At 52.5% G+C, this 27,141-nt stretch overlaps 1 protein-coding gene across 1 annotated transcript in view; it reads left to right on the plus strand.

Moving 5' to 3' along the window:
* DSCAML1 (DS cell adhesion molecule like 1) overlaps positions 1-27,141 on the plus strand; it is a 338,141-nt gene that overhangs the window by 46,186 nt on the left and 264,814 nt on the right. The gene's annotated exons all lie outside the window — the stretch shown is intronic.

Below are 27,141 nucleotides of genomic sequence, written 5' to 3' on the forward strand. Positions count from 1 at the left end.
AGGGGCGGGTCTTAGGAAAAAGCTGGTAGAACTGGGCTGGATGGCTGGAGGGGAGATTTGGGGAGACACGATTCCTGCCTACTTTCAGTGTCTGGGCCACTACCACAAGGGAGGGGGAGCGGGCCGGTTCCAGGAAGCTCCTGGAGGCAGAACGAGGGGCAGTAGGCAGACATTATGGGGAGGTCAGAGGCAGCTTAGTATCAGTGGGACTTTTCTAAGCATCAGGCAGTGGCTCAGATTCCTTCGTCAGGTAGTGAACTCCACATTACTGAGAATGGCCAAAGCAGGGCCAGATGCTGGTGACAGTATTAGTAGCCATTTACTGAGTCTCTACCATGTGTCGCATATTCTTGCTCTGTGTTCGCTTTTTCATGACAACTCACAGTTGGGGTTTTATTGACCCTGTTTTGCCCCGGAGGCATTGAGCTCAGAGAGGTGAAGTCATTGGCCCAAAGTCCTGCAGCTTGTAGATAGCACAGCAGGTCTGGGTCCCAGGAAGCCCGTATTCCTCCTGGCATTTTGTGGGGCTCCTGGAAGGGAAGCCTACTTCAGGGGGTGAGACTCAAGACCCTTCTTCATCTGGTGGCTTATGACCCTGTGACGGCATTTCTCTCTGATCCCCTACCTCGGATCACCTTGGTTTCGTTCTGGCCTCAACGCCTAGGCTTGTCTGGATGCTCAGGGCAAGCGAGGGCAGTTTAACTAAACTCTTCCCCACGAAGTACTGCATTCTGTACACGCTGCAGCTGTGGAGTTGGGCATCTCCCCCTCCCGCGTTAGCTACGGGAACTGAGGTCTGGAGACCCGGCTGGTCTGTCCAGGGTTGCAGAGCTGCGGTGTCCCTTAATGGAGATAGACTCCTACTTCTTACCGTCAGTTTGCTGTCTGGCTGCTGTGGTGGTGGGCCAGGCCCTCCTTTCCGTGAACAGCTCCCTAGGGCCGAGCTGTTTTTATTCCTGCGTGTGCTTCTTTCTGAGTAGGAGGGGTTTTCATGGAGTCTTCTGGAACTCCTGCCCCGCCCTTCGTGTTGTGCTGTTGGCACATGCGTGAGGAGGGACCGGGAGAGGACAGTGCGTACATGCTGACGGACTGACCGCGGGTCCCCCGGGCCACAGGCCGACCAAGGCTGCTTGTGGGGGTTGCCTGTGAGCAGGACCAGGCCGGGATCCCATCAGGGGAGTAGTTTGAATTTGAAGGAACTCCCTTCCAGGGTTTAGGGGTTGGGATTGCTGCTTAAAAAAGAAAAGAAAACCTTCGTGGTGTCTGTCTTGTTGTGGAGGAAAGGCCCCAGGTTTATGGAAGGTCAAGTTTGAAGGTGGGGTCCCAGTGGGGAGCAGCAGTAGAGCAGTGTGACTGTGAGCCTGGACTCTGGCTCAAGTGTGGCTTGGGTGGCCCCTGGATTGGGTTCCCTCATTCTGTTATTCGTCACCATCCAGAAGCGGGATAGACCTCCAGAAACACGGGTTCCCACCCCGTGTCATTATGGGCTACATTGGAGGAATGTCCCCAGGGGCTAAGGGAGCCCTGAGAGTGGGGGGTCAGGCGGATTTAGGGGAGGTTCCATGGAAGACGTGGGAGGTCAGGTCACCAGTGTCCTGAAGCGTGAGCAGGAGTTTTCCAGGTGAGGAGTGGCTTGGGAGAGTGGGTCCTGGCCGTGGGGACAGCACATGACAGAGCCTGGAGGAGGGAGAAGGCACCCTGTGGTCCCCAGTGGCCACCGGCATGCCCAAAGCAAGGAGGGGTCCTGACGAGTGTAGTCAGATGAGTACCTCAGTATCTCAGAAAGCGGCCTCTGACAGCGGTAGGGAGGCTGACTCAGCTCTGCAGAGCCCAGCCCTCTCCTGAGGGCTCTGAGCCCTACCATAGCTACCATGCACTTCCCTGGGCCTCCTGGGGCCTGGGACTGGACAAGAGCACAGAGAGGGGGCTGCAGAGCCCTTGGCCACACAGCCAGCTACAGAAAGCCCCAGGCTCAAGCCCAGGTCCCTGTCCCCTGACCTCCGGCCTGTTCCCAAATGCCCATATCTGAGGTGCCTAACACGTAAAAAATGCAGAATGTAAGAAGGATTCACTTCCACAGTCTTACTGTGGGCCAGGCGCTATGCTAAGCACTAGCCTATGTTAATTCCCTTCATCCTCAGGAGGACCTATGAGAAGGGTACCATTCTTATCCCCATATTACAGACGGAGACACTGAGGCACAGAGTAATTAAGGGGCTTGCCCTGGGAGGCACATGAGTAAGTCACACAGTTGGGGTTTGAGTCTAGGAAACCTAGCTAAGACTCTACAGGCTCAGCCAACACCGCAACTTGAGGCCCAAGACCAGCCCGTCTGAAGCTGGGGGGTGCTGGGGGCCCATTCGCAGTGTGCTGTGAGTCTGTCTGGGTACTGACGTCCTGCAGCCCGTGGCATGGGAGAGAAAGGGGTGCAGGAGTGGGGGGTCGGGGAGGGCTCCCCTGGGGCCGGTGCTGATCCCGCTTCCAGGCCAAGGATAGAGGGTGGCAGGATTTTTGCTACCTTATCCCTGTCCCTGGGCCCTGCCCCGCCTTGTCCTTCAGGGGAGGAAATCTCCCTGGGGTGGAGCAGCCTCGACTCCCTTTGTACCCTGCCCTGGTTTCATTTTATTTTGTTTTGTTTGTGTTTTGCAGCCAGGTTGTGTATGCGTGTGTGTGTTTAATTGACTTTTTAATGAGGTATAACATACGTACGGATAAGCACACAGACCTCAAGTGCACGGTTCAGTGCATTTTGACAAAATGAACACACCCTTGTAGCCACCCCTCAATCAATCTCACCAGCGCCCCGGAGCCTCCCATGTGTCCCTCCAGCTGTTCCCCCCACCCCCCAAGGTGACCACCCTCCCGGTGCCTGTCACTGTGGATTAGTGTTGCCTGGTCTTGAACTTCATGTCATGGAAGCGTGCAGCCTGCTGGCTCAAGCCAGACCTCTCCTCTTCCACGAGAGGCTGGCGAGGTTTGCCTAGGAGGTGGCCATTGTCCTGGGCGATGGTCACTGCGGCTGTCAGGCCGCCCCTGCTCCTGGGCCTTTTCCACTTCCTCTTGTTCCACCGGCCCTCGGCGGGGGTCAGGGCTGGGTGTGGGGACTGTGTATCTCAGAGCTAACCTTTTTGGGGAGGAATTCCGTAAATTCCTCCACTTTCACCTATATTTGAGGACTTTCTCTTACCTCCAGTAGTTTCCTAATGGTCCCCCTGTCGAGAATCAAACCCTGGCCTGGGGACGATGTCCCCTTTTCTTGTCTCTGGCTCAGGCCGTAATGGCATGCACCTGAGGGACCGAGGGTGTGGTTGATGCGGCCTTCTCGCCCCCTAACTCTGGCTACTAGAGGGACCCATGGCTGGGGCTCGTGGGATAGAGGAGGGAACACCCAGTGGCCACAGGCCTGGTGGGATGCCCAGCAGGACTAAGGGATTGCCAGGGTTCCCTCCCACTCAGAAATCCCAGGAAGCCAGGCCTCTTGTAAAGGCTGTCTTTCTGCAAGAGAAGAAAGAGAAAGAGGCCTCTTGTCTTCACAGCCTCACCTGGCATGGCCTGGGACTTGTCCAAAGGGCAGAATCTCAGGCGCCACCCTGCACTACCCAGAAAAGAATCTGCATTTAACACATCCTATTGCTTCAGCGCGTTAAGGTTTGAGAGGACCTGTCTTAGGGAGGCATGCTGTGGTGGTCAAGAGCTTGGGCTCTGGGGCCAGACTGTCTGGGTTTGGATCCCAGCTCAGCCACTCACTGTGTGACCTCAAGCAAGTTACTTAACCTCTCTGAGCATTATCTGTGAGGTTTCATTGAGATTACCCCAGTGAACAACTTTGAGTAGCACCAAGCACATGGTGAGCAAAAATGTTATCTTTTACTAGGTGTCAGGGACTAGGCGAAGTGCTCATCTAACCACAAAGCCTGACCGGAAGTAGGATTATGCCCATTTTACAGATCAAGGCATTCATTTTTCAGACGAAGAAACAGGCTGATGAGCCATCTTGCTCCAGGTGACAGAAGGAACCAGCACTCGGAAGAAGCGCTATCTTGTGCTGCTGGGTAGAGTGGGGGGGAGGCTGGGAGCCACCTTCTCCCCACACAGGTCTGGGGATGTGATCCCTGCAGGCCACATAAGTAGGCTGCTGGTGTGTTTATGGATATTAAATTCTGCCAGTTAATTGCTCAGGATTAATTGCTGAGGATAAGCACAAGGTGTTTCTCTCCTAGCAAGCTCTAAATTAAATGAGAAAAGGGGCGGCCGAGCCTTGTTGGAGGGTCAGAAAGCTGGGCTTCGGGCTGGGGCCGCCTAGAGGGTTATGCCAGAGAGCGGGGGACGAGGCGGCTCTGAGGTGTTGGAGTCCACTCAGCACCCTGCATCTCAGGGAACTAACTGGTGGGCTTGCTGGGGGGCCTGGGAGGGCAGGGGCCCCAGAGGCACACAGGTGTGGAGAGAGATGTCCAGAACTGAGCGTATCTGGTAGGCTTGGGGCAGACCCTGGTCACAGCTGGGCTCTGTGCTCGTTCATGTGTGTGTGCAGACAGGCTGTTCCACGGCCCTGTGGGGTGGCGGGCGGGGGTAGGGGGGAGGCTGACCTCGACCCAGGAGCCTGGTGTCCTGTCCAGGCATCCTGTTCCCCCTGCACCTCAGGGCCTGTCTCCTGCTCCCTCTCTTTCCTCCAGGTCTGCTCCTCGGCTGTGCTACGTAAGACTCTGCTCAAATTGCTCATTTACTTCTCTGTCTCCCCTGCAGATGGTGTGTGCCTTGGGGCAAGAAACCATGTCTTATTTCTCTCTGTATTCCCACAGCCTGCACAGGGCTTGGCCCAGAGCGGATTCTCTATACCCGCTGGACGGGTGGGTGGGGTGGGCGGATGGGCGGAAGGAGGGGAGAAGGGGGTGACCACTTCGGTAGATGCGCTTTCAGAAGGGACACTCAGGATATGGGGGTACGAGTGGGTGCGGAGGCCACAGCATCGCAGGTAACCCCGCTCGCCTCGTGTTTATCTCTGCTGTTTGCTGTGTGCCCGGGCTGGATTTGAGAGAGCCTGTTCTTGATCAGAGACAAGATTGGCCCCTCCCTCCCCTGCTGAAATTTTTCTCTGATCCAAACACATTGACTCTGCAGACGGAATTGGAGCTGAACAGATAAACCGGCCTGCGTGGCACACGTGTTTGCTGGTAAATGGCGCAGGCGGGAGCTGGCTGCGTGCACAGGGCATGGCCCTTGGAGGCTGGCTTGGCTCCCTGTGCCCAGCCGCCCCGCTTTGTCTTCCCAGTGGTCATGCTCCGCCCAGCCGCGTTGCTCCCTCCAAGCCCAGCATGTCACCAAACAGACTTGACCCTGTTCTTTCCTCAGAGCATTTGAGAGAAATCCTGTGTTAGGGACCTGGGGTGCCCCACAGCGGGGCTTGAGGTGGGGAAGCCCCAGAACCCCCCCTGTGGTCCCAAAACGGACCTCTGGCACCATGTGGATACTTAGCTGTGTCTGTGAATGAGCTCCATGTTTGTCCCGTGATCACTAGACTGGGAGTCAAGAGGGCAGGGCCTAGGAATCTGAGACTTTCCTTCGAATGCAGTGCAAGTCCTTGGGGTGAGTTCTTTTGTTGGGTTTTATAATTCCTCAGCATGTATCCTGAGGGCTTCCCAGATGTAAGCTTTTAGAAGTGAGACCAGTAGGACAGAGGGTGCTGTTGTCCAACCGCGGGCCGGGTCCCCCTCCAAGGACCCATGGTCAAGGAGCTGGTGCTGAGGAGACACGATGGCTCCTTCTGTTTCCTCCAGGGTAGCCCATTAGCAGCCTGGAAGCCCTATCAGTCCGACCACCCAGTCAGGGCCACATCCTGGGGGCTCTATTGTCCACTTCACCTTCCCTGATGCGAAGGAAGGTACACCAAAGCCAGCCTGGGCTTTGTCTGCGGTGATGTGGAGTGAACCCCAGTATCCCTCAGGGTGCAGGCGGCACTCCAGGCCTCCTGGAGATGCTGAGAGTCCAGGGGCAGGCCCCGGGACCGAGTCTGGAGGCCTGTGGCCTTGGCAGGGCGGCGAGCCGGCCTGGCTGGGGCACAGAGAGCATGCCCAGTGCGGAGGAACCCGGGGGCCCAGCTCCCCTAATTGCCATGTGTTCTTCGGAAAGTCTCGAGCATTTTTGTGCTGCCTGTTCCTTGTCTGTCAGTGGGAATAACACTGTATTCATTAAGGTGACACAATCTGTTTTAATCAAAAAAACCCAAATCTCAGCAACTTAATCTATTTCTTGCTCATGGAGACCGGTAGGTGGTGGGGGTCGGCTCCCCCTGGTCATCCAGGGATCTCGACTAACCAGGGGTTCCCTGTGTTTAGCGATCTGGTATCTCAGCATGGCATGGGACGTCAGCATTCAGAGGTGGGTAGCAGAAGAGAGGGAAGGTGGGGGGTGACGCGGGAGGTTTGAGGAGGCCAGGCCTAGGGCCTGTATTCGGGTCTTCGGCATGCATCCCATCCACAGCCAGGACCTCCCACTGAGAGGGAAGGGAGTCCAGGTGGGGATGTGTGTGTGTGTGTGGCGGAGGGAGGGAGCCCCTCCTCCCTACTGGGCTGCTGCTGCCAAGAACAAGGTCATGCCATGGAAGGGGAGGCACAGGTCCCTGAGGACAGCACACCTTCTCTGCCGAACGCTTGCACCTCCAGGATTACTGTGAAAATCTGTAAATGAGAGAACAGAGAAAAGGCTCCTAGTGTGAAGGAGATGCTAGGTGACTGGCTTCCCCTTTCCCTTGCTGGGCATCTGCATCTGAACCAGGAGGCCTGCTGGGGGTGCCCACAGTTGCCCAAGTGCTTGTCCCAGGGACACCTCTGGCCTCAGGCTGGCTGAGCCATGCCCCGCGGGCAGCTCCTCCCAGTGGAACCCCAGGGGCTCCCTGTGGGCACGCTCTCGGGGACATGTCAGCACACTCGGCTGTGCGGATCGGTGGGCCTCGTTTCTTGAATGATAAGGACGCACTCTCGGAGTCAGGGAGGCCCGGGACAGGCCAACCTTGGCAAAGTCTTGCTGCTTCATGAGACCAGGCTCGCTTCTTGTCAACAGTTGTGAGATGGCTGGGATCAAGGGAAGGTGAGGTGGCAAGGTCAGGGAGCACCTGTGTCAGGGTGAGCTGTTCCCGGGATACCGGGCAGGGGTGTTCAGCATCAGTAATGAGGTCCATTGATCAGGGTTGGGGTTGCTGAATAGAGAGGACCTGGGAATGGGGTCCTACCAGACCCCAAAAGGAAGACTTTCGGTGTTAGGGCTATTCACTCATTCCCGTTTTTGCCAGGGTGTTTGCTGGTTTTAGCACTGGAAAGTTCCATGTCCTGGGAGCTGCCCTGCGTACACAGACAAGCTGGGAGATCTGGTCACCAAGCCTTAGATGTGGGACGATAAAGGGGAAAGAGCACAACTTTGGAGCCAGGCCCCAGTCTAAAATCTGGCTCTGGTATTTACCTGCAGAACCCAGGGCAAGTTCTTTATGTTTTCCACACCTCCATTTTCCTCATCAATAAAATGGGGTTAACCACGAACATTGCCCAGAACTATTTCCACGATTAATTTTAAAAATATGTCCAAGAAGTCTGGTCCTCCCCTGTTATGGGTAATTGTTCAGCCTCTGCCTGACTCTTCCCCTCCCTCCTGAGGCAGCCTATTCTCTCTTTGTCTCACTCTGGTTGTTAAAAACATCCCTTCTGGGAATCCTTACTCACAGGTTCCTCTAGACGGGTCCATATCACAGCCCCTAAACTCCTAAGGGCACGGTGTGTGCTCAGGCTGTCTGAGCAGACAGATCAGTGTAGAGACGGACATGTGCCATCATAGAGGGGTTGGTACTGGGACTGTGGTAAGGAGCCAGAGGCTCTAGAATTAGAACAAAATGGTTTTAAGTATGTGATGATGCTGGCTCCACCTTCTCACCCTCTTTCTGGACAATCAGTTTTGCAGCCACCAAATGAGACCCATAAGCATGGCCACCCCTAATGGCTGGCAGCACATCTCTGGGGCACCGTTTCTTCTGAATTGTGCAGTGCACAACTTGAATAACCATGCACAGAATCCAGAATATATACTGGGGGTTTTAGTGGGTAACTAAGGTTAATTTCAGTGAGCGGGCTCACGCTGTGTGCAGTTGAAGTAGGCAGCCACCACCTGCTCCCAGGCACTCCCTGTCGATACGTGAGCTTTGTGGGATTAAAGTCCTTTTATCTGTTATACCTCATTAGTCATCTCCACGTCCTAGGTCATGTTCTCAAACTTGTGTGCACATCTGAGTCAGTTGGAAGGCTTGTTAAAACATAGACGGCTGGATCCCACCCCCAGAGTTTCTGATTCAGTCGGTCTGGGATGGGGCCCTCGAGTTTGCATTTCTAGTGATTTCGCAGGTGATATTGATTCTGGACCACATTTGAGAGCCACTGCCCTGGCTTAATCTTTCATGGTAACATGTGCAGTGGGAGATAGGAGGCCAGGGTTCGGGTCCCTTTTCTGGCTCTTAGTCCATCAGCTTAGACATGTCACCTCAGCTCTCTGAACCTTTGTTCTCCTTATCAATCAGGAGTGGAAACACCTGCTGTTAGGACCTGGGGTCCCTGTTTGGAGGGTCAGACGAGACATGGGTTAGAGGGCTAGAAGCTGTCTGAAAAGTGTTCAGTGTGTTTTTAGTTGGTCTCTTCTGCCCTGGGCTGCAGGTGTTTCTGTGTTCTAGGAGACTCTTCTAGTCTTCTCCTTTTAGGATGTGACAATACACCCCATCATCTCTTAGCATAAAAAGGACCAAGATGCAGTGATGAGGGACTGCTGCAAGGTGACCCCTGCCTGGTACCTGGTAGCCATCGAGGTCAGCATTCCCTGGACTGAGAAACCGTTATACTGGGGCTGCCAGCAGGTCATGGAAGTTAGCCTAGGAGAGGCCTATGCTAAACTCCTTCCCCGGTCACAAGGAAAATCCTAGCAGAACCCAGACAGGATCCTCAGGCAACCTAAGGTTTTGGCCCCGGAAGCCTGGCAGAATGAGCAGAAGGCCGATAGTCCGTATTTTTATGCCTACATGCATGGGTGCTTTTTTTTTTTTTTTTATAGAGATGTAAGCTGTGTACGTGCAACCAAGTGTGCGCCGAAACCCGTGTGCACACCGTAGTAGGTGAGAATGAAGTGTGGTTGACATTGACATCGTGTGACTCATGCTGATGTTAGCCAGAGGGGTCTGGCTGAAGTCAGCATCCAAGGGAAGACTGGAGGAACAGGGAGCTAATTACTGCTAGGCTCACAAAATTCTTCGTAGGGAGGAAATGACCCAGAATGCAAAATAGGCCTCATTTTGTTTGGGAGATGGGGAGGATGTGATCCAGAAGAGTCCCAGAAAGGTAGGAATGGCTGGGGTGCTGGCAGGGGGTGGGAAGTGGGTGCGGAGTGTGTGGGTGGGGAAGCAAATGTCAGCTGCCACTTGAAACGGTCCCGTTCTAGACCAGGGCATAGAGTGTCTCTGCGTGTAGATGTGCACTCACACACAGACATTCAACCATAAGCTTCTAGTGAGTGACCTACGTGCGGCGAGTTCACGCAGCCATCATTGTTCACCCCTACCACCTGCAATTGCTTCCTAACTATTTTGGTGCCTCCAGTTTCTTTCTTTTTTTTTTTTTTTTAAAGATTTTATTTATTTATTTGACAGAGAGAGATCACAAGTAGATGGAGAGAGAGGCAGGCAGAGAGAGAGAGGGAAGCAGGCTCCCTGCTGAGCAGAGAGCCCGATATGGGACTCGATCCCAGGACCCTGAGATCGTGACCTGAGCCGAAGGCAGCGGCTTAACCCACTGAGCCACCCAGGCGCCCCGGTGCCTCCAGTTTCTTGCCACCTCTATCTAAAATAGAGATCCGACCGTATCACCGCCTGACTTGAAACCTTTCATGCCTCCTCGCTGTCTCTGTAATAAATACCGGCACTGGCCAGACTTCTCCCCATCCCTGGAGACTACCACACTGTCTCTCGCCTCCCTGCCCTTTCCTCTGGCCCTTCCCATGGCCTGGCTCACCCTTCTCAATGTGGGAAGCCCACGTGACCCTCCATAAACCCCTCTCTGCCTGTGTCTCTCAGTGAAGCCTTCCCAGGGCCCAGCAAATGAGCCGGCACGGTTGTTGGGTTGGAGGACGTCCTTGATGCTGAGCTGGACTACCATCTGTGTAATAAAAGTCAGCGCTACCTTAAATGCCCACCTCAGGTATACCTGGTATCCCAGATTCAGGACCTTCCCCTGGAGGACCAGCCGTCTCTTAGAGGGGTGGTTCTCTGCTCTGTCGGCCTGTAGCTGTGCTCTGCCAGTTTCATAGGGCCATAGCCTGCGATCTGCTTTGGGGATGGCTGGTCAACGTATAATGCTTAGCACGTAGTGGGCACTCAGTGTGTACTTGCTGACCAAGTGGCCCAACTCTATGGGGACATGAAATGCAGTGGACGCAGAATCAGTCTGCTACACTCATACTTTAACCCACTGAGCCACCCAGGCGCCCCTACACTCATACTTTAAATCCCGAAAGGCCTTTTGTATTCATTCTTTCTTTTTCAGCACTGCATTACTGGAAAGGATAAACTAGTGGAAATTGGTTTCTTCTAACTTGTAACGAATTGAGGCCCCGGAATTGAGGCCTGAAAAATTTAGAGCCACTGCCCCAAAGCCAAGAACAGAGTTTGAGCTTCCCGATTCATTAGGCTTGTTGCGGCTGAACGGCATCCCCTGTAAACAGCGACACGAGAGAAGCAGTGGTGGATTTCTGCCTGGAGCTTGATATCCACGCTGAAACCAGCCCAGCGGTTTGCTGAGCTCCTACTCTGTGCCAGGTGCTTGTGTACATTGTCTCATTCACCCCCACAACAGCCCTGCGAGCTGGCTCTTATTACCCCTATTTCCCAGATCGGGAACCTGAAGCAGGAGGAGAAAGGGTTTGTCCCTGTTTATAACCGCTCGTAAGGGCGGGGCTGTGAATTCAGATCTGACTGAGCCTGTGAATCCTGGTCGTTCTCCTCTGCCCTTTTACAGATGTTTTCTGCGTTCCTGCCAAAGCTACTTTCTCTTCATGTGCTCTTGAGGGCATGGGACCCATGGTTCCATGAGAAGAAATATTCCAGAGAAGCTTCTGGAAGTGTGGGGGAAGAGAGTGAGGAAGGAGGGGAAGAGCAGGGGGAACTACTGACATTGAGAGGGCAGGGCCAGGGGTGGCACACTTAGAAGAATCGTCTCCACCAGACGGCTGCAGTGGGCCACAGCAGCACCTCCTAGATGACCCTCACCGTCCAAGCCCTCCTGTCGCGCCATCCCGTACCATACCTGGGTTGGTCTGTGTGGCCACTAGCAAATGACAAAAGTGATGAGGTCACTTCTGAGATGAAGTTTTAAAAGGCTGTGGCTCTTGTCCTTGGGTTACTGGCTTTGGGGAAAACCCGTCATCCCATCATACGCAGCCTTAGCGAGATGCCCACTTGGTGAGGGACGGTAGCCCCGAGTCAATAGCCAGCAGGAATCGAGGCCTGATAGACCCTCATGACAGATAAACTGGGGACGGCTGCTCTAGCTCTGGCTGACTGCACCCGAGGTCAGCAACCAGCCAGAGTCATGTGAGACCCTGAGCTAGAACCTCCCCACCTCCCATCAGCCGCTTGATTCCTGACTTTCAGAAACTGTGTGAGGTTATAAACAATGGTCATTTTAAGCTGCTCAACCCGGGAGTGATTTGTTACGCAGCAGTAGATAACTGATACAGACCCATTAAGAGCCACTGCTGGTCCGATTTCGGGGAGAGCCCTGAGGAGCCTTGCAGATGGGGGCTGGGCTCAGAGAAGCAATCGCACCACTCCTCTCGGAGCATGAATCCCTGTTGGCTCCTGGGGTGAGCTGTGGCTCTGGGATTTTTCCCTGAGCAGTTGGGCTCTGGGACCCCCGTGTCCATCTGTCTACACCTCTCCTAGAGCCCCTGGGGTTGGGGCAAGCCTGGGTGAGGGAACAGCGTGGCCGCTGTCTCCGTGGTGGTGACGGCGACAGGACACACTGGGCACAGCTCCGCACCCAGCACAGTCTACGCTTTATTATAGCCCCTCTTGTTTTTCAAAACCTCTTTCATTTTGTATGAGGAGACAGATGTGAGGGCCCGCAGGCTCCCACAGGCTGCCGTTCTGGGAAAAGAAAAAGATATTTTGTGTTCCCCTCTCTTTCTGTGGAGGTCCAGCCTTCTTGCTGGATTTTTCATGTGCTTTTTAAAAGGATGATTGTTCCCCTCTTGGAGACACACACACACAGCCTCTCCTCTCACTAGGGCAGGTGTCTTGGATCTGCCTATCTTTGACCTGTGTGACCTTGAGGTCCATGTTGCATCTTCTCTGAGCCTTAGTTTACTCATCTATAAAGTGAGGACAAAAATACGTGGCCTGTGAGATGTGGAATGAGGGGATGGAGGTGGGAGTCCTTTGAAAACCAGCCATCAGGGCTCTGCTGCTGGGGTTCGGGTAACCTGGGACCCCGTGCTTTGCATCTCTGGGCGGAGATCCCCCTGTTTGCTCTCCTTCCTCCCCGACCTCGGTGCCGCGGTGGCTGTGAGCCCCTGGAAAAGGAGACAGGGTGGGACCCTCAGAGCCCAAGTCCCCCCAGCTTCTGCCTCCCCAGAAGGGCTGTGAGGTTTGGAAATGAGGTCCCTGTGTGGACCTCATGTGTGATCCACATGTGCCCCCCATGACGTGATCTGGATCCCCACTAAATGGCCCTCAGGCTTTCTCATGGGATGGGGACCTAGAGAGGCCTAGAGAGGCAAGCGACAGCAGCTCTGCCTCCAGATTTCCAGGCCATGTTTTGTGCTGAGTGTCACATGTCTGAGTCCTTGTCTCCAAAGCTCAGGCCTGGCCTTGCCTCCTGAGCCCCTTATCCCCTCCCCAACCCCCTCCTCGCCTCTCCACCCATAGATCATGTGATCAACAAATATTATGGAGCAAAACAGTCCTGTCCCTGCCCCCACGGAGCTTACAGAGAATGAGACAGACATTCCCCAAACACCAAAGCGAGGGAAGAGGGAGGGATCCCCAGGAGAGAACGGGGTGGAGGGGTGGCACCCCAGGGAACTGCCAGTGAAGCAGGGGCTTCAGATAGGAGTGGGGGTTGTCCAAGCCGAGCTGGGGGTGATCCCAGTTTCACTTCCAACACCCTGTCCCCATTTTTCCATCCCAACTACGGGCTGCTTCCCGTGTGGCCTCTCGGGGCCCCCGTGTCACACTGCTTTCCTCTGCAGGGTGCTGTGACTATGACCTTTGGGCAACCGTCTCTGGCAGGTTTCATCTGTGGCCCTTTAGTAGCCTGTTTCAACGGCCCATCAGAGTCTGCCCCCCTCGACGCTCATGGGGACGAAGCAGGTGCTCTCCGGGAGCAAAGACCCACAGAGTCCGAGCCGTATCGCTCAGCCTGCCTCGTGCCAGGCTTTCTAAGTGAGGGCGTGCACCACCAGTCTGCTTCTCTACCTGTCATTCACGATTTGCAGAGAGCCTACTGTGTGCCGGGCCCTGCTCGAGGCCTAAATGGGGAGCACTTGTAAGCACTTTCGGGAAACGGGAGTTTCACAGCATCCAGGCAGATGAGGGTCAGTTCTGGGCTTTGTAGGGCATAGAGCCACCCGCACACCCATTTTGAGCTGCCCAGGGGCCAGGCCTCAGACAGCCTCTTGCAGATCCACTGCTCCCGCTGCCTCTTGCCTCTTACCACCTCTCCCTCCTCTCACCCGTGAGCCGTGGCTGCTCCCGTGGAGGGCCACGCTGTCCCTGAACCTCTCGTTCCTCCTTCCCGCCTCCACCTCGTGGCACAGGCCCTTTTCTGTCCTCCTCTCTTGCCAGTTCACCCCCCGAGGATGATATTCCTACTTAAAAATAAATCGCTGCGATCTTTAATTGCAGACTAAATAATTGCTTCATTTTATTTAAATGTGGCTCTTGGAGGCTCTGGGAACAATTAGAAGAAAACATAGGGCAGTGCCGGGTGCATGTTTTCAAGCATATAATTTTTTTTTTTATTATTATCATACCGATGTTTGTAGGATCTGGAAAAAGAAAGTATGCCCCTCCTCCTGAGTTAGTCATGCACAATTTGCATGCAATAATAACACTAATAATGATAATAATAATAATTCCTGGATTTTTCTGGATTTCACGCTTGGCTCCCAGGGAAACTGGGCAGTTACCGTGCACTTTTCAGAAGAGAGAGGTGAGAACTCTCCAGCCTGACAAGTGACCAAGACTCTGGCCCTTCCTGGGTTGGGCGCTGGATTTGATGTGGATGCAGAGCTGACGTTATGTGTGTGTGTATGTGTGTGTGCTCTGAGAAGTGCCAGGCAATGTGCACACTCAGGACCCCTGCCTGTGTCTAAAATTCCATCATTTATTCAACAGCAAAAGAGCTGGCTGGGTCATTTACGTGCTTCTTTTTTATAATGGAGGGAGCTGGGGCCAGAGGAGTGATCTTTTCCCCTCAGGGCACAAGGCTGGTTCATAACAGATCCCAAAAGAGGGCTGTGTGTGGGAACTAGGGAGGCAGAACTCTTATGACCAGGAAGACCCAGACTGGAATTCCTGTCCTGCACTTTGCTGTTCGTGTGATCCTGGGCATGCTTCTTTGTCTGGAAAAATTAGCAAGAATGATCCTTGCTTGTTTTGAGGAATAAAGAATATAGGGAGAGCTCCAAGCGTGGTACCTGCACACAGGCAGTGCTCCGTGGATGATTGTCCTCTCTTCTTTCCAACACTCCTCAATCTTCAAGAGTCTGCTGACCTTACACAATTGTTCCTGGAAGGGGCAGCTGGAGGACCAAAAGGCCATTGAACATGGAGGGAACTGCTAAGAGGAAGGGGAAGGGAGCCCACTCGAGATGCCCTCTTTCTCCCCCTGTCCTTGATGCTTGTCTTTCCTCCCTCGTGTGAGTCCCAGCAGGAGCTGCCCAGGTTCAGGCTGGGAAAATGGCCTGGGTGGGCTGTCGAATCTGCCTTGCTGAGCACCTGCTGTGTGCCGGATGCTCTAGATACTGAAGCTGCCGAGAGAATAAGAGTGGTTCTGCTTGCACGGAACTTAAAGCCCGTGGTACAAGAATCACGGAATAGTGACATTTACAGTGATGTGAGATGATAGGCAGACCTGTCTTCACGGACTTGGGGAACCAGAGGAAGCATGGGGGAGGGCCAACTGCCCCACTTCCGGGGGCTCAAGGAGGCTCCCTGGGGGGAATCCACGCCTGAATGGGGTGTTGGGAGATGCATAGAAGTTGCATGAAAGAGGTTTACAGGAAGAAGGGGCAGCCTGTGTGTGTGGGTGACCTCATTGTCCTGGAGCAGCGGGAGACAAAGCTGGTGAGGGAAGCAGGGAACTTTGTGGAGTTTCCCGTGTCCACATTGAGGACCTTGGGCCATAAGAAGACCACACCTCTCCTGACCTAGAACCACAACTCAGGTAAACCAGAGGGCTGTGGCTCTTTCTGCTGGACTTGGTTTGCTAAGGCAGCTCTAAGGGGCCCTTGCATGATTAACTACCTCCTTAGGGCAGGATGGGGCAGGCTCTCTAGTCATTTTTTAAAAATATCTTTATTGAGATATAATTCATATGGTATATGACTCACAATTTATGATTATAAAGTATACAGTTAAATGATTTTTAGTATATTCACAGATTTATGCAATCCTCACCATAATCAAGTTTAGAACATTTTCATCACCCTAAAAAGAAACCCCACATCCATGAGCTGTGACTCCCCACCGCTCCTCCTCCCGGCTCACACCCTGAACTGGGCAGCTGCCGATCTGTGCCTAGATGGATTTGCCCATTTGGGACATCGCACGTAAATGGAATCATAGAATATATGACTCTTTGGATCTGGCTTTTCCCACTGAACGTAGTGTTTTCGAGGTTCGTCTGTGTCGTTGCGTGAATGCACATTTTATTTACTCATTCATCCATGGGTGCCCATTTGATTTGTTTCCACTTTTTGGGTGTTCGGGAAAACGCTGCTATGAACACGTGTCTGCCAGTTTTCATGGACTTATTGACCACTTGTGTATTTTCTTTTTTAAAGATTTTATTTATTTATTTGAGAGGGAGAGAGAGAACAAGTCGTGGTGGGGAGCAGAGGGAGAGAGAAAGAGAGGGGGAAGTAGATTCCCTGCTGAGCAGGAAGCATGACTTGGGGCTCGATCCCAGAACCTGGGAATCATGACCTGACCTGCCAAAGGCAGACACTTAACCGACTGAGCCATCCGGACACCCCTACTTGTGTATTTTCTTGGGAGAAATATCTATTCAGATCTTTTGCCATATTTCAATTAGTTGGTCTTTCTATTATCCAGTGACAAGAATTCTTCTCGCATTCCAGATACAAGTCACTTAGCACATATGTGATTTGCCAATATTTTCTTATATTCTGTTGTTGTCTTTTCACTTGGATGGGGTCCTTTGAGGTATAAAACATTTCAACTTTGGTGAAATCTGATTTACCTATTTTTTCTTTTGTTGCTTTTGCTTTGGGGGTCATAGATGTGAACCCATTGCCCAGTCTGAGGTCCTAAAGATCCTTTGTGAAAACATAAAGAGTTTTATGTTTTTAGCTCTTAAATTTAGATCTGTGATTCATTTTGAGTTAATTTTTATATATGGTGTGAGGTAGGGCATCCAACTTTATTTTTTTGCATGCAGAGATCTGGTTGCGCTGCTACCATTTGTTGGCACAGTCAGTGAAGCATCTGACTCTTGATTTCAGCTCAGGTCATGATCTCAGGGTCAAGAGATCAAGTCCCATGTGGGCTCTGCTTCAGCATGGAGTCTGTTTGAAATTCCCTCTCTCCCTCTGCCCCATCCCTGCTCATGCTTGCTTGTGCAGGCCCCTGGAGTACTACTGTCTAAACAATATTAAGTTTTTTGGTCTATGAGCATGGAATGTTATTTATTTAACATGGAATTTTATTTAAGTCCTCTTTAATTTCTTTCAATAGTCTTTTATAATTCAAATCTTTAATAATGTAAGCACTTTTTTGTTAAGTTTTTCCTAAGTGTTTTAATCTCCCTGATGTTACTTTTACCGTATGGAATTCTGAATTTCATTGTCGGATTGTTCATTGCTAGTGTGTAGAAATGCAGTTGATTTTGTGTGTTGATCTCGTATCCCATAACCTTACTGGTTTTATGTATTCTAATAATTTTGAGTGGATTCCTTAGGATTTTCTAGGAGGATCACGTCATCTGCAAATAGAAGTTGGTTTTACTTCTTCCCTTCTAATCTGGATGTCTTTTATCTTTTGTTTCATTGTCTCATTTAATTTCTCTGGCTAGGACCTCCAGGACAAAGTTGATTAAAGTGGTAAGAGTCGACATCCTTCTCTTGTTCCTGATCTTAGGGAAAAGCCACCACTCTTTGGCAACTTAAATGCTGTCAGTTTTAGGTTTTTGTTGATGAACTTTATCAGATTGTGAAAGTTTCCTTCTATTCCTAGTTTGTTGAGTGTTTTATGCATGAAGGTGTTAAATTTTGTCAGATGCTTTTTCTGTGTCTATGGAGATGAGTGTGTGGTTTTTGTCCCTTGTTTTATTGATGTGGCATATTTTATTAATCGATTTTCCAATATTAAACCACCCTTGCATTCCTGGGATAAATCCCACATGGTTCTAACAGAATCTTTTCTTCTGTGTTTCTGGATTTATTTGGCTGGCATGAAGTAACTCCTCTGATGTCAGGATTCCCTGGGGCAGCGAATCACTGCTCCCTCTCCCCAGACCATGCTACCAGATCATCTGAAAGGATCCTGCTTATTTCCCTTGGCTCCATCTTTCCAACATGAGCCCATGGACCGTTTGCTGATGACAGTGGGAATGATAATCCCTTGAACCCACTGTCTTTAGGGTGTGGTTCGGATGTCATCTTGGGTAGGAAGTCTTCCCCGTGGCTCCCCTCCACCCCCCAGCCAGTGCCCTCCCCATCTGAGCTCCCACTATCTTCATTCTTCCCATGTAACATGCAGCAGCACTTGCCATTTTTTCCTGTGGTTCGCTAGTTAACTGTCTCCCCTGCTCGAGTGTTTGCTCTTCAAGGACTGGGTCATTATCCTACTGGCCTGACAGATTCTCAGTAAGTGTCTGTTAAATGATTTGTGTCTATCTGCCCAAGAAACTTTCTAGGAAGACAAGCGATTGGAAGCTCTTAGAGATGATTCAGTATCTTGGTACAGTATAAATGATTTTTAAACATATTTAAGGCAGCAAAATCCTTATAAAAAATGGAATCTTAGAACCCTAATATTTAAAACCTGTAAAAGAGGCAGTTAGTTGCTCAAGTTGGAGCAGAAGGCCTGAGCCCCCGCCCACTGGGCCTTGTCCTGGCCTCCCTTTCTGGCTCTCTGGCAGATCTTTAGAGAAGTCCTCAAAACCTTTGTGACTTCATAGGACAGAGTTTGCAAATAAGGGTGGAGTGGGAGGAGCTCTGGACTCTGTGTTGGTGACCTTGGGCATGCAGCCTCACCTCCCTAGGGCTGGTATCTCTACTCTCAAGAAGAAGAGTCACACCTGATCAGAACTGGCCCAGTGGGGCATGAATGGCAGCACTCCTGCCTCTCGGACACCCCAGCTGATATTGGAACTTTCTTGCAGAATCCAGAATCTTCCATGCAGAGCCTCAGGGAGCCTCAGTAGATCATGATGGAGGAACATGTGTACCACACCAGGATGAACAGATCCTCAAGGAGGCCTGTCCCAGACCCAACATTCTGGGGCGCATGTCATGTTGACAGAGTCCCTTACTCAGAAAAGGCAATTCAGTTAGCAGCTATTGCTGGCTTCAGGATTTATCTTGGCTCTGGAATGCTTCTTAGGATCCTGAATCACGTGTTCAATGACCAGCCTTGCTCTCTGCTGACCATGAGGGTGGGGACCAGGCCACTCCTTGATGGTGTGGGGCAAGAGGCGTCCCAGTGCTGTGGGAAGACAGGCAGAGGGTCGCTAGCCCAAGACATACTCTCATGGAGTCCCTCAGAGTTGTAGAGAGGCCTAGAAACAAGAGATGGTGAATAACAATATTAGCAATGATCCTGACATTAGCATAGTCCACAAAACCCTCTCCTATACATAATCTATTTCTGACTTTGAGTTTCCCGACAGCCATGCAAGGTGGGCAGAGCAAGGTTTTGCCCCTCCACTTTTGTTTCAGAAAGTTGAGTGACTTAGCCAAGGTCGCACAGTGGGTTAGGACTGAACTAGAAATTTCTTTTCTGGCTTCTCGGCTCTTAACCATTGCTCTTTTTACGCTGCCTGTCCCTACTTCACCCAGACTCCACACCTGGACTCAGGAGAAGATTATGCCCCAGCACTGGGAGGCCTGACAGGCTTTAGACAGTGACTGGCCAGCAAGGGCCTTCACCCCAGGGCGAGCAGCAAGAGCTCAGGCCACAGGGGTGCAGCGAGGGCCAAGGATGACCCAGAAGTCGGCAACATTGAGGGCAAACCAAAGGTGCCAGCAGTGGGGAGGCCAGCAAAGGAGGGGACCACCATTTTTGGAGACAGCTGAGCCCAGAGCAAACCCTAATCTCTGGCCCCCATCTGTCTTAAGACCTCCAGGAAGCAACAGACCCCCAGGCCCTCACCTGAGCCGGGAATATGAGGGCTCCCTTCTGAGAGATGAGATCTCTGTGATTCTGACCCCACTTTGCCGGAAGCACTCTAACTTTTGTTGAATGCCTTTGTGTTGTCCAGAGATGACTTCCTTCCAAATTAGCGTCTTCACAGAGTCTGAGTTAAAACACAAGCGGTGAAAGGGACCAGCCAGATCCTACATGAGGGGAGGAGGCCAGGTGCTGCTGGTCAGATCAGGTGCTGCTTCTGACATGGACTATGTCCAGACATGTATGAAAGGAACCTTGATCCCTGCTGGTGTTCAACTGGCTGTGGTCCCTCACCTCACCCGGCTCTGATATTCTACAGTTAGAGGTTCATTCCTTTGACTTGAGTTTGTTTCAGGTTGAAAGGCAAATACACCAGAAAGAATGTGTTAAGTTCTGCAGTTACACTCAATCCATACTTTCTGAGGAGATGGTTTTGCTTGGGGGAAGTGGAGAAGTAGAGGTGCTTAGGGAGGTAAGGAGGGAAGAAAAAGAAAGAGCGAGCTAGGGTCATTGTCCTCTCTGGGCAGTGACCCCCTGTTTTTCCAAGGCTTGTCTATAATCTGTGGAACCTCCTAGTCCCATGGTGTTTCAAACGGTTAACATGGTCTTGGTGGTTGTGGGGGAAGATCTAGAATTTTCATCATCCACCGCAATAACTGTGAATCTAATTTAAATCCTAGCTCTTCTACTTACTAGCTCTGTGACCTTGGGTAAATTATTTAACCTTTCTGTGCCTTCCTACTTAATTTATAATATTGCGGGTAAGCCTAGTACCTACTTAAGAGTGTTTTGTTAGAATTAAGTGAGTCAGCGAATGTAAAAGGTATGAAACTCTCTGGCACATAGGGCACACTCAAAGAATGTCAACTATCATCACTACTAGGAGCCAACATTTTTTGAATGCTGTGTGCCTGATATCCAGCTAAATGCCACCTGGGGTACAATATGCCACACTATTGCTTTGGCTGCTATCCCAAGGTCTCCCATTCCTACAGGTTGCTTGTGCTGGTCCAGCTTCCTTACAAGGCCAGAAGGCCCCGTACCTTGTGTCTCGATACCACCGTCATTCCCTAAAGCCATCTTCCTGCTGCTGGTTGGGCACGTCACCAGCCCCATTGCCCATTTAAAGATTTTATTTGTTTATTTGACAGGCAGAGATTACAAGTAGACAGAGAGGCAGGCAGAGAGAGAGGAGGAAGCAGGTTCCCTGCTGAGCAGAGAGCCCGATGCGGGGCTCGATCCCAGGACCCTGAGATCATGACCTGAGCCGAAGGCAGAGGCTTTAACACACTGAGCCACCCAGGCGCCCCTGTCATCAAACCTTCTGTAGTGCCATCCTAGCTCACTCAACAGATGGCATATACCTTCAGACTTTGCAGAGACACGGCAGGAACTCTCGGCCCCCTCCCTTCTGGAAGGCCCTTGCGTTCCCCTGATATGTGGCTTTACCTTCACAGGGTCTGTAGGCCTTGGAAAGGGGCAGCCTTTCTAGAACACAGAGAAAACATCCTAATGTACCTTTTGCTTGGGCAGTGAGCTTCCCGGGGCCTTCTATTCATGTAAACAAACATAAAAATATAACATGAAATAAAAGTAAATCACCCAAGTGATTTTTTTTTCCAATAGCCATAACAACAACAACAACAAATGGCACCAAGGTGAGGGCCCTCTTCTCCCTTCCCCCACACCGAAGAATCTGGCCTAATGCTTTAAATGCCACATCCTGAAGCATTCTAGTCACACAGAACCTCACATAATCTTTGCACCACTGGCTATTATCACTCTTCTGAGGAAAAGGAAACTGAGGCCCAAAGGAGCCAAGCCGTTCACCCAGACTTTTGGCCACAGCCTCGGTGCTCGGGATCCCCACACGGTTGTGCCCATCACGGGGGGTGGGGGCGGCTGTCGGCGGCCGGCTCCTCTGCAGATGGCGTATCCAGAGACGGTGGCCTGCCTGGCCTGAGGATGTCAGGCAGGGGTAGGTTCTCTCTTTCCCTTCATCAGGGGGGTGGAGAGGAGCAGGACAGGGATGGTGTGGGGCTGGTGGGACAGGACCAGCTGGGCAGCTGCAAGGCACAGGTGGGACAGGTGAGAGGGACAGCGAGTGACGCCTGGACTCAAGACAGCCTTGGGGCTCTGGTGCCCTCTTGCTGAGGCCTGCGGCCTTCTCCTACCTCTCCCTTCCCTCCTGCTTAAAGCCTATCCCTGGCCTGTTCCCTCTGCAGAGGCTCCCGGAACCTCCCGGACCTCCCCTCCTGGTCTGGAGTGGCCGCTGGGCTCCGGGAGGGTCTGGCCTCTGCGGGCGGGCCTCTCCGCCACGAGGCAGAGGGAGGCCAGTGCTTTCTGGCTCCACAGCCGTTGATCGCAACAGATGATATGTTTTCACTCTGGTATGTTCAACAGTGCGGATCGGACAGGGAGCGGAAACGGGAAAGATAAGTGGGAAATAAATCACCCAACTTGATTTAGTCATAATAGCAAGGAGAGGGTGATTGCGGAGCCGCGATCAGAGCCGCCGTCAGCGCGCTGGGGGCCCGGAGAGACAGGCCTGCCCGCGCTCTGCACCAGCTTTCCGAAGGCCCAGCAGAGGGAGGTGCGGCCGGGTCAGAGAGGGCTGGGGGGGTGCGGTGGGGTGCACTCAGCTGCCGGGAGCCCAAGGGCACAGAGGCCTGCTCTGCCTGGGAAGCCTCTGGCCTCCGAAGGGGCAGACAAAGGGATCGCAGCAGGCAGCAGGCCCGGATCCAGCCTGCCTCCAGTCCAGGGAGAGTGTGCCCAGATCTACTGGAGAAGACACTCTGCCTGTTGAATTTCCGAGTGGGAGTCAGTTGGGGCTGGTGGGAGGGAAGCGTAGTGCGCTCTGATTCCTCCTATTTTTAATGCTCTCCAGAAAACATCTCAGCCATCCCTTTCTCTAGACAGGACTGGGCCCAGCGCTGCTGGCTGGCCTTGGACGGTGTCCACAGAAAGAGCAGACATCACAGGGTCTCTCTACCCGCTACCCCAGGTTTCGCCCCTTGGCATGGTCTATCCTGGAGACTCCCCTGCATTCTAAGCCCTTTCCCCTCTGCGGGGTGGGGCCAGATTCAGGGGTGACAGGCTCCTCCCCTCTCCCCAGCAGGGCTCTCATGTGCAGGTCTTGGAAAAACACCGAGTGTCTGTCGTGGTGCACGGCAGAAAAGGGCAGTGGTTCTCAGAGGCCCGGGCATCAGGAAGACGGCAGCTTAGGTGACGCAGGAATATCTATTCCAATTCACGAAGGGATATCTGCTCTGGCAAGTTATAAAATACCATTTCCACCGAGGCTGTAGAATTACTTACAGGAGCCACAATGAAACCAGACAACCTTTCAATCAAGCTGCCTGTTGTTCCCGCTTCAAGGCCAGAGAAATAAATACTGAGCAAATAAAGTTAGTCGGCATCTGAGCATTTTAATGAATAAAGAGTAGCAGGAGGGCCCAGGGTGGGGAGCTGCCGCACATCCCGGTGGGCAGGCTGGAGGTGGCCCGTGTGACAGCTCCGGGCTGCGGGCTGCCCTCCTCCCCCACCCTTCCCCTTCCTCGGAACCGGTGGGGGGCTTCCTCCTCTTGCTTCCTGCTCTGGCCCAGACTCCCTCCCCAGACCCCCACCTGGCAGACCCAGGGGCCTGGGCACTGTGTCTCCAGCCCCCAAGCGATTCACATTCTCACCAGACCTTCCAGAAGGAGCTCTCGGGGCCAGCTCACGGGGCCCCATAAGACACGGGTCAGGACAGCTGAAGCCCAGATGAAGTCAGACGGAAGGCAAGAAAATGACGTTGAAGCCTTAGGAAGGGGCTTTTCAAGTTGTTTTTGTGGCAAGAACAGGGCGGCGCAGGCTTGCTGTCGGGCACAGCTGGTGTAGTCCTCCTGGGAGTCGGGGGCAGGCGGCAGGGCCACCCTCTGAGAGGTCGGTGGTGGGACTGGGGAAAGGGAACATGGGAGGGACTGCTGAAGGGCCGAGCTGGTGAGTGCTGGGGGCAGGTGCCGCGGGAGAGGGCGCTGGATCCCAGTGGGCCTCCCCAAACTGTGAGGAACTGCAGACAGGGCTGTCAGTGTAGAGCCCGTCAGGGGTTCAGCTTGCAAGGGTGAGGACGCTGGAATGGTTCCAACAGCCCACCCTGCGCTCAGCGCCAGCCCCCACGCCAGCTTCTAGAACAGATGTGGAACGGATGACTGTAGATACAGGGAAGTGAGGGGTGATCACCAAAAAACAGGGTGGCTTCCCGACAGACAGACCTCTCGTTCTTTTGTGAAGCGCTGGTAGGTCAAAGCGTGTTCACAGGATGAGGGTTTCAGCGTGGTGTTAGTCATCACCGTTCAGGGCATCCTTGGGGCCCAGCTGCAGATTTGTACCCTGGATGGTATTTAATGAGGAGTATTTCCAGCAGGTCAAAACCTGGGGGGATGAATGCCTGATGGATTGGGATCAGTTGGAGGGAAAATTTCTGAGGACATGGGGATCCCTGTTCTTTCAATGACTAATGTGGAAGACATACTGATAAGATTTGTGAATGACCTAAAGCTACAAAGGGATAATAAATACCTTGTATGATTGTGGTAAGGAAAATAAAATCTGGGGTGCCTGGGTGGCTCAGTTGTTAAGCATCTGTCTTCGGCTCAGGTCATGATCCCAGGGTCCTGGGATCGAGTCCCACATCGGGCTCCCTGCTCAGCAGTGACCCTGCTTCTCCCTCTCCCACTCTCCCTGCTTGTGTTCCTTCTCTTGCTGTGTTTCTCTCTGTCAAGTAAATTTAAAAAATCTTTTAAATAATAAAAAAAGAAAAGCTAACATGGTATAGCGGGTTATGTTCTAAACACATTGCCTGTGTTAACATTTAACTTTTTCAGCATCCCGAGGAGGTAGGTAATATCATTCTGCCCATTTTACATATACAGAAACTGAGAATAAACAGGTTAAGGTAACCAGCTCTAGAACCAGGATTTAGTCCTGGCGCATCTTGCCCCAGAGCCTATGCTCTTAACTCCTTTGCTGTGAAAAAAATTAAAATGATAGTGATTTCAGTGGATTAGAGTTACGGGCAGAACATAAGATGACATCTAATAGGAATACGGGGCGGGGTGCGCGTGGGTGGCTCAGGCTATTATGCGTCTGCCTTCAGCTCAGGTCATGATCCCAGGGTCCTGGGATCAAGTCCCGTATGGGGCTCCCTGCTCAGAGGGGAAGCCTGCTTCTCCCTCTGTCTGCTGCTCCCCTGCTCATTCTCTCTCTCTCTCTTTCTATCAAATAAATAAATAAAATCTTTATATATATAAAAAAAAAAAGAATACAAGGGAACTACTGTTTCTAGAATCAAAAGGACATTGAGACAGGCTGGGGTGCAAGACTTGTCAGCAGCGTACCTGAAAAACTCTTAGGGGCTAGGTTGGCTACATGTTGGGCTGAATCAGGGTTATGGGGGCAAGGAGCAAGGCTCCTCAGATTGCTCCGGGATAGTAACAGGCCAATAGATTGGTAGCCAGGGACTGCAGGCTCCACGTTTTCAAAAGGAGGCTGACCAGATGAGGCAGGTCCCTGCTGAAGGACGGGGTCAGGAGTGTGGACTCAGGAACCTCTGACTGTAATAACTAACTAACTGCCTAATATGTCAACCATTGAGGGATGGTTGAAATAACTGGAGAACAGGGTGTGGGGGTGGGGCGGTGCTTGTTTCCCTCGGCACCCGCAGGGCTGGTATGTCCACAGGGGCTGGGCTCGCTCTGCGTCCAAAGGGAGGACCCAGGACCCACACGGGCAGACATCACAGGGAGGCACATTTTGGCTTGGTGCAAAGACTCAGGTTCTAGGTCTTTGGGCTCTCTGTCATTGGACCTGTGCCTGAAGCATTAGTGGGGGGAAATAGTGCATCACTTGCTCAGCACAGGGCTTGACGCATTATAGTTGCTGTTACGGGGATTCACTGTAGCAGGTCAACCCAGAAGCTACCACATGTCATTTCACCTGGGGCTCAATGTCCTCATCTGTAAAATGGGGATTATAAGGCCTGCCTTGGGCAACAGTTGAGCCTTGCCTAATTGAGGGGGTTAATCTAATACATAATATACACTGTAGGTGCCAGTAAATGTTTCCTCAGAGGGTAGGGCTGTGCCCTGTCCTTGATGCGGGGTTTAGCTCATCCTCAGGAGTCGCAGATTATAGTGACCGTGACCTCTGTCCTGGATTTCTTGAGTGTGCGTCAATTTGCAGGCACTCAGAGATTTGAAGGCATTTTTTAAAAAAGATTTCATTTATTTGACAGACATCACAAGTAGGCAGAGAGACAGGCAGAGAGAGAGGGGGAAGCAGGCTCCCTGCTGAGCAGAGAGCCCAATGTGGGGCTCGATCCCAGGACCCTGAGATCATGACCTGAGCCAAAGGCAGAAGCTTTAACCCACTGAGTCACCCAGGCGCCCCTGAAGGCATTTTTAGCCTTTAATCCTCTCAGCAGCCCCTGGAGGTAAGTGAGGGACCTGGAATTAGGATAGTGGGAGAGCCCAGGTGGAAGCCAGGTGTGGCTGATTCCAGTCCCTGCTAGAACATCACTCTGCGACCTCTCTCCCGGACTCAGCGGACGGTTTGGGAAGTGAGGAGGAGGAGACAGAGTGGGGTTCGAAGGCACAGGGGATCTGGTCCAGTATTTTCGTCTCGCTCAGAGTTGCGGTGGAGCCCTGGCTCACCTCTTGCTGTGGCAGCGGCTCCCTGGCCTCCCCCACCCCCTCCCAGCAGCAGGCTTCCCTCTTTCAGCCTGTCTGACTCCATCTCGGCACTTTGTCCTGCTAATTCCCAGGCTGGAGGGCGTGTGCACTCTTTATGCCGTTCAGCCCTAATTAGAAGTTCCTGACAGCTTGTTTGGGGCCCTGTCAGGCTCTCTGACTCGCCTTGCACCAATAAGTAAAAAGGAAAATTGCTGTCTGCTCTGTACCTGGCTGCCTGGGTGTCATTATGAGCGGCGTGTGCGGGTGGCGGCTGCTCTCTGGCTGCTCCTATTCTGGGCCTACCCATGCTGACTCGGCACCAGTGGGGACCAGTGGGGGCTTGGTCCCTCCAGGGCCTACCAAGGGCTCCAGTACCTGGGGTTGGCAGGGACTCATGGACAGGGGCCGGGTGAAGGCTGGGGTTGGGAGCTGGGATGGCAGACCCCTGGGACTTTCCTATCCAGATTTCAAGTCTTTTCTGCCTTGGAAACCCCACGTATGCTCAGGGCCAGGAGACCACAGGCACGTGGGCTCTTTTTCTGGCAATCTGCTACAGGGACAGGAGGGCATGGTGGAAGGTGAAGTTGGATCTGGCATTTTTCCAGTGACAAGGGAGTGATACAGCAGAGGCCTAAACCCCTGGGCCTTCTGCCTGTGGGAGGCTCTAAAGACTGTCTTAAGAATTAAGCAGTTAAGACACCAGAATGGTGAACTAGACCGCCTGGGTTCGAATCTCTCCTCTGACAATAAGCCACAAAGCCTTGGGCAAGTCATTTCAGC

This window comes from Mustela putorius, unplaced genomic scaffold (assembly GCF_011764305.1).
Source record: "Mustela putorius furo isolate JIRA1106 unplaced genomic scaffold, ASM1176430v1.1 tig00000460_pilon_pilon_pilon, whole genome shotgun sequence".
NCBI lineage: Eukaryota > Metazoa > Chordata > Mammalia > Carnivora > Mustelidae > Mustela > Mustela putorius.